Here is a 7,326-nt window from a genome sequence, read left to right as displayed (position 1 = left end):
CTAGTAAGGGAAGAAGGGTAGAGGTGGCTACTATCAAAATACAATTAGATAGAGCCAGTGAGATCGCTTAGTAGGTAAAGGTGCTTGCCACCAAGTCCGGAGGTGGCTGCTAACAAATTGCTATTAGATAGGGCCAGTGAGATCGTTCGGCAGCTCTTGCCACCAATCCTGCAACCCGAGTTCACTCCTTAGGACCCACAGAGTGAAAGAGACAATCAGCTCCCACAAGCTGTCACCTGCCCATGGGACACACACTCCTAATATTTATTTTATATCATATATTTTGCATATTAATATATTTTATTACATATATATTGATAATGAAATAAATAGAATTTAATACTTAAAAAAACAATACAGCTTAATAGTGAGCATAACTCAACGATAGAATATGTGTTTACCTAGCAAGGCCCCTGGGTAGATGGGGGAAGATAAGAAGAATAAGAATAAGTACTATTGCTCTGCAGAACAGTACGATTGCTAGTCTACAACAATTTGTGTGTGTGTGTGTGTGTGTGTGTGTGTGTGTGTTTGTATTTCAGTTTGTATTTGAGTTTTGTGGGCAATGAGATCTCACTGTAGCCCGTGATAGGCTAGAAGTCACTATGTAGCGCTGGTAGCCTCAAACTCAGCAATTTTCCTGCATCTGCCTCTCAAATGTTGGGATTACAGATGTGAGCCATGACACCTGGATAATAATTTGGTTTTTTTTCTTTCCAGGGCCTTGAAAATGCAAGGGCAGCATTCTACCGCAAAAGCGGCATCTATAGTTCCACCTACCTAGTCACTATGACATATTTTATAGAGAACTAAAAGAAAGTAGAAAATTTCAAAGATGACCCACAAAGAAATGATATTTAAGGAATTAGACATGCTAATTGCTCACTTAGCCATTTCACATTGTATGAATGTATTGAATTATCACCCACTATCCCCATGATTTGTAAAATCACTGTGTCAGTTAAAAATAAAGCGGAGTAAAAAAAAAAAAAATTACTTGCTCTGATATGTGATTGTTCATCTTGCTTACTGTGAAGGCAACGTGTGCTCTTGGATGAACACATCAGTAACTATTTAGCAAGTTAAATAGTTAGCTTGGAGTAGACTTGTCTTTACGTTTACCAGACAATACCTTCCAACCTCCACTTATATTAAGGGCCGACTACATCTCAGGTAGCAGGTATGTGACTAATGGACTTTTTAACCTCCCGTAATTTTGTGTGAGCCACAGAGGATAACCTTGACTAACTCAGTCAGTTTATTGGAGACCTGATTTAGAACTGCAAAAACCATTTCTGTAATGTAGAGCAACATGACCATGACAGCAGGGCTCACACAGGCCATGCTCACACTCAAGGACAATTATACAGACTGTGAGCATGAGAGGGCAGGAATCCTGAGGCCAGCGGAGAATTCACCCTACCACACTCGTTTATAGGGTGGCTTCATTGGTAGCCTCCTCACAGACAACTGGGGTCTGCCAGTAAGCTTCCATTAGCATCCCCCACAGAGTCCCTACAGCTTTTCCTTTTGCTTGGCATCAGGTATTCCCACAACTCACTAAATACTGTTTTACTCCATCTCCATGTCCAGAACTCTGGTTTGTTTGTTTGTTTGTTTGTTTGTTTCAGCTTAACAAGTAAGTAGCTTAAAATACCAACAACTTTTACCTCTTACTATGTTAGTTAAGAATCTGGGAAAATTTAAGCTAGGCAGTTCAAAGTCGGGGATTCTCATAACTTACACTGTCAGCATTGACCAGTATCGTCTCATAACTGAAGAATCGACTTCCAAAGTGGTAGCTCACTCCCATAACTGACAAATCAGGGATTGGCCGGGTTTCTTCAGTCCCCATCATATTTACCTTTCCATGTTGCTACCTAACGGTCCTCATGGTGACTGTTTTCCTGAGTGAGTACTTTAAAAGGTTGTTACCTTTTAAAGATAGAAACTACAGTATTTATTTTTAAATTTAGAAAATTGTATATGTGTGGGTGCTTTGCCTATCTACCACGTACATGTATGGCGTCAGATCCCCTAGGACTGGAGTTGTAGATAGTTGTGAACCATCATGTGGGTACTGGGAATCAAACCCGGATTCTCTGGAAGAGCAACCAGTACTCCTGAGCCATCTCTCTATCCATCCCCAATCTTTTTAAATTATTATATCTATTTTTATGTTTATGGGTGTTTTGCCTGTCTGTATGTGCCTGAGAAGGCCCGAAGAGGGTGTTAAGTCCCTGGAACTAGAATTACAGACTATTGTTCATGTGAGTGCTGGGAATAGAACCACGATCCTCTAGGGGGAGGGAAGAACCAATGCTCTTAATCCATAAGCCATCTTTCTAGACCAAATTGTTTTAATTCTAATTTAAAATGCACATCATTTTTCCCTTCCCTTTCCTTCCTCCAGCCCCTCCCATTTCCCCCTCTTATTCCCTCTTAAATTCATAGCTTCTTTTTCTTTGATGATTATTCTCACACATACAACCTGCTAAGTCCATTTACTGTTTTTGTATGAACATCATTTTAACACTGGTTCTTACTATTGGATAACCAATTAGTGGGCTCATCCCTGGAGAAGACTCTTTCTTCCTCACTCAGCAACTGTTAAACTGTCTTTTATGACCTGACACAGAAGGAAGTCGGTAGCCATTATTCCAACAGCTTACTGGTAATACAAATCATACATATACACCAGTGTGTTGGACAATGTGAATATCAATGGCTTCCATATTGGAAACTGGCACCCACATTAGAGAAATGCAGGTAGAGACCATAATAAAATACCACAACACTCAAAAAGCAAAGGCACAGGATTGCTACAAATTTAAAGCCAGCCTGGGCTACATAGTGAGTACTATGCTAGCCAGTTCTATATAGCAAGCAAGAAAGAGAGAAAAAAATCACATTCACTGGAGTGGCTAAAGTTAAAAAGACCAATGTTGTCTAAGATGTAAAGATAACTAATGCACTGTCTTGCTAAAATATTATACAACTACTATAAAATATAATTGTCACCCTAAAAGACAAACATGGTATATCCAAAACTTTTACACTACTATCAAAAGGTTTATATAAACAGGAAAAATAGAAATATCCAACTGTCTACCAACTAATGAATGGATGAACATATTGTAGTGCATACTTGCAAAAGAGCCTTACTCAATCATACAAAGTAACCTGGGGGCTGGTGAGATGTCTTAGTGAATAAGAGCACTTGCTATACAAGGATGAGTTTGAATCTCCAGCAAAGAAATCTCTCACATAAGAAAGCTAGGCATGGCTGAGTGTGCCTGCAACCCCAGCACTGGGGTGCAGAAACAGATGAATCTCAGAGCTTACTGGCCAGGAGCCTAGCCAAAACTTGACAACACTCAGGTTCAGTGAGAGACCCTTACACAAGTGAATAAGGCAGAGACTGCCTGATAGAACAGGATACCCAGTGCCTCCTCTGGCCTCCCCAGGAGAGCACATGGCGTGAGCATGTACATGTGTACACACATGTACACATATTGCACACACCATTCACACCCAACAAATAATCACAAATAAACATTTTAAGGTAATTACCAATGTGTACAACATGGGTTACTTAGTCTCAAAGCACAGTAGTAAGTGGAAAATAAATGTTAGAGGACTCACACTTGGCAATGTTATGTCAAACTTGAGAAAAGATAAACTTTTAAAGTACTATTTTTACGTTTATTTATTGTGTGTGTATACATACAGACATACATGAATGCATGCATATGTGACACAGTATGAATGTGGGTCCTCTGAAAGAGCAGCTAGTACTTTAAACTGTGGGACCACTTATTTTTCTTCTTTAAAAAAAAAAAAATGTAACACATTGATCCACATGCTGGAATGGGATTCACAGGCTCATTGGCAGACGCTCATTCATTAGCAGACATAACAGGAGAAAAAGCTGCCAACTGCAGATCTAACATTGCCTGTAACATCCCCTAGAACATCTTGCAGGGCAGCCGTGTACATACATGCTTGTACAAGCTGCAGTGCTCTTAGACCTTTGGGCTGCAGTCTCATTTGGGATTTGACAGTGTGAATGATCATGCACAGCTCTGTACTGTATGATTGACCCCTCAGGTGGTTCATAGGGTTACTGGGGCTGTGGCGTTAGAAAATCCATGCAAGCTGCAAAGACAGAAACAGAAGAGCTACAGATGAAAGGGATGACCTGGTATAATTAAAAGTTAAAGAAGTTGCAAGAATAATTTATATGGTACATAATGAATTAAGGATAAAGCTTTTGAACCAGAGCTCAGCTGGGTGGGTGAAAGGAAGACATGAATTGTTCTGAGAGATCTAAGGGAGGAAAGCAGAGAAAAGGATGAATCAGATGAGGACAGTATGTAGTATTTGTGCTAGTATTTAGTTTTACATTTCTGTGATAGACCCATGTGGCTGCTTAGTGTCACAAAATTTCCTCTCTCTCTCCCTCCCTCTCTCTCTCTCTCTCTCTCTCTCTCTCTCTCTCTCTCTCTCTCTCTCTCTCTCTCTCTCTCTTTCTCCCGCCTCTCGCTCATCAATTTTCACTAAGCTTTTGTATCATAAACAATTAAAACAAGAGGAAAGAAGGAAAGAAGTGTTTGATTTTTATAAATTTCTGCGTGTTAGTTCTCACTACTTAGCAGCTTCAGACAGCCCACATTTAGTATAGCACAGCTTCAATGAAGCTAGATCTAGATGAGGCTTCTCTGGGTTCTGCTGGCCGGGAGTTTGTCAGGAGCCAGAAATCATCTGTCAGCTGATTCTGAGTGCTCAGTGGAGGAGGAGCCTTCTTTCATACCCACTTACCTGTATTGTCAGCATCAGATCTACTCAGAGTTCAGTGAGGGACTTCACCCTCTCACTCTCTAGTCTCTGCTGACTAATGCAATCTCAGCTTCTTGGGAAGTGGCTTCTGCATGTGGGGTGGCAGGAGAATAATGCAAAGGAGGAGGTATCAAGATTAGCATATGAAAGAAGGCAGTTAGCAAACTCATCAGAAAACTTTGTAAGTAAAGGACTTGTAAATACAGCTTTTGTGAAAAAAGCCAGAGCTCTCTGAATTCAGCAAACAGTAAGTACAAGACCCAAAACCAGTGCCATTTCAGACCATCCCCTGCTTCTCTAGTCCCCTAGTATTGTAGAAGCCATCATGGGGAGCATGTTAAGGTTGCAGGAATAGACATTTTGTAAGGGTCCGTGATTCGCTGAAGCATGATACCTCGGACTCAGAGTATATAAACGCAAGCATTGTTTCATTGTGAAGAGAGGTCCAGCACGCGGCGGTCTCCCACAACCAAGGGAGCTTGCAGGCCTGATTTATAGCACATTAGGGGAATTCCAGGGTAGATGACTTTATCTTGCTCCATCTCTAGGGATATTCCAATTCCTGGGGCGTGGGGGCTGGGAACTGTTGCTGAGGAAGTAGCTGAGTGCTGCTTGAGCCCTGGACTACTCACTACCCAGCCCTCCCTGCCCTAGGGCGTTGGAGGTAAGGTGGTGCAGAATCAACGACACAGACTGTAGGAGCAGATGAGAACCGCTGTAGCAAGCTTGACTGAATGCTGCTGCAAGCTCCTTTAATACCCCCCACCCACACCCCATCAGTCCCAAGAAAGCATCTCTTCTAAACAGCAGTTCTCAATTGGCTGGCATTGTCTGCATCAGCAATCCTTGGTCTCTCAGGCAGCCTTCAATGAGGTCCTCCTGCAGGAGATGCCTTTGCGGCTGTGCAGTCCCCGGTGGTTACATAGAGGCGGCCACCACACCATTCTCCCTATTTTTGCACCCTTTGGCTTTTAGATTTTGACAGCCTAGTGGGAACTGGGGTGCCATTTCCTTGACATTGTTGACCCCCACCTCAGAGGATTCCCAGTGACCCCAGGGGCTGCCTGCACCAGGGTCATGAGAAACTAACCCGAGGTGCTGTACTAGGGTCATGAGAAATTGACCCCAGGGACCCTGGGACCACTCCTCAAGGCTCAATACCCAGAGGAAATGGCCAACCAAAGAGCGGATGTTGCCAAAGATAGCTGAACAATCGATCAATGTATAGGAGATATTTGTATAGCTGTATACTGGAATTTCCCTGGAACACCACCCCCACACCTGCTTGTGGTTTCTGAGCTTAACTCTCTGTAACAGTCACTCGGGGTTCGGCTCCTTCCTTAAGGCAGCTGAACCCCTGCGCGCTGGACCGATTAAATCCTCTTGCTGTTGCAACGAATTTCGGACTCTTGGTGGTCTTTGGGCGAGGGTCCCGAGAGAAAGACTCTTTGGGACTTTCACTGTCTTCTAGAATCTTGCCCGACATTGACTGCCATCCCTCAAAGAGCTATCACTCCAGAGGCTTGCCACACAAGGGAGAGACAAGGAACAGCCCACATGGTGGTCTCATGGATCTCGGCTTTAATCACTTCCTTAGGGGGGCTGCAATCAGGATTTTCGAGAGCCATTAGCACCTGCAGGGTCACCTTATTTATGGAGCACTGCTTAGAGATATGCTGTGCAAGACACTTAAAATAATTATTAGTATGACAACTCCTCCTATCATAAGTGGCCATCTATGAGTGGTCAAACAGACTCTTAATATTGTCCCATACTTTTCCCAAGAATCCGTTATCTAGGGAGAGCACAGGTACTCTGGTCTCATTTGAAGTTGGCTATGTTCCCCCTTAGCACCACAGAATTGTTAAGGAATTTATCTGACCAGGTACCTTCAAGATATTAAGTCAACTCTTGTTGGCTTCAGTGGTGTTATGTACCTGGTAAAAGGTTAGGCAGATCGAGTGAAACCTGGGGTCACATGCCAATAGAGACATGTCCTTAGCAAGGGCCAACTCTTCTGCCAGTAAGTCAATTGTTGTAAAATGTGGATGGCTTGATAAAGATGTTGATTTAGTACCGCTTGTGCTTGTAGCCTCTCAGCTGACTTAGAGACTACAGCATTGAAAGTCTCTGCCCTAGTGGCTGTCTGGATCAAGGCAACAGCAGCTGTTGTTGCCCCAGCAATGCCTGCAATGATGCAATGATGTAAATGAGCCTGGTCCATCAGAGTGATGGCATGAAAGTTGGTGGGATTTACCACAAGCATCCAAATAGTGGCTGGTTTCCTTCATCAGGATAGCTGTTACTGAATACTCCATCCAACAGGAGGTCAGGAGACATTTTTCATTAAAGCAGTTAAGGCTGTCTCTGACAATGGAGGTATTGGTGCCAGAAAGGAAAAGGGAGGTCAGACACAGACTGGGCCAATCTGGCTGCCAATGGTCACGTTCACAGGGGTTGCCCCAGTCCACATTTTTGCTGACTGGT

At 43.0% G+C, this 7,326-nt stretch overlaps 1 pseudogene; it reads left to right on the top strand.

Annotated features, from left to right (window-relative positions):
- The first annotated feature begins 3,843 nt into the window (after positions 1–3,843).
- LOC116098259 lies at positions 3,844–4,380 on the top strand (annotated as a pseudogene).
- Positions 4,381–7,326: the final 2,946 nt, after the last annotated feature.

The sequence above is a fragment of the Mastomys coucha genome, unplaced genomic scaffold (assembly GCF_008632895.1).
Source record: "Mastomys coucha isolate ucsf_1 unplaced genomic scaffold, UCSF_Mcou_1 pScaffold20, whole genome shotgun sequence".
Taxonomy (NCBI): Eukaryota; Metazoa; Chordata; class Mammalia; order Rodentia; family Muridae; genus Mastomys; species Mastomys coucha.
This window is presented reverse-complemented; position numbering and strand designations above follow the sequence as displayed.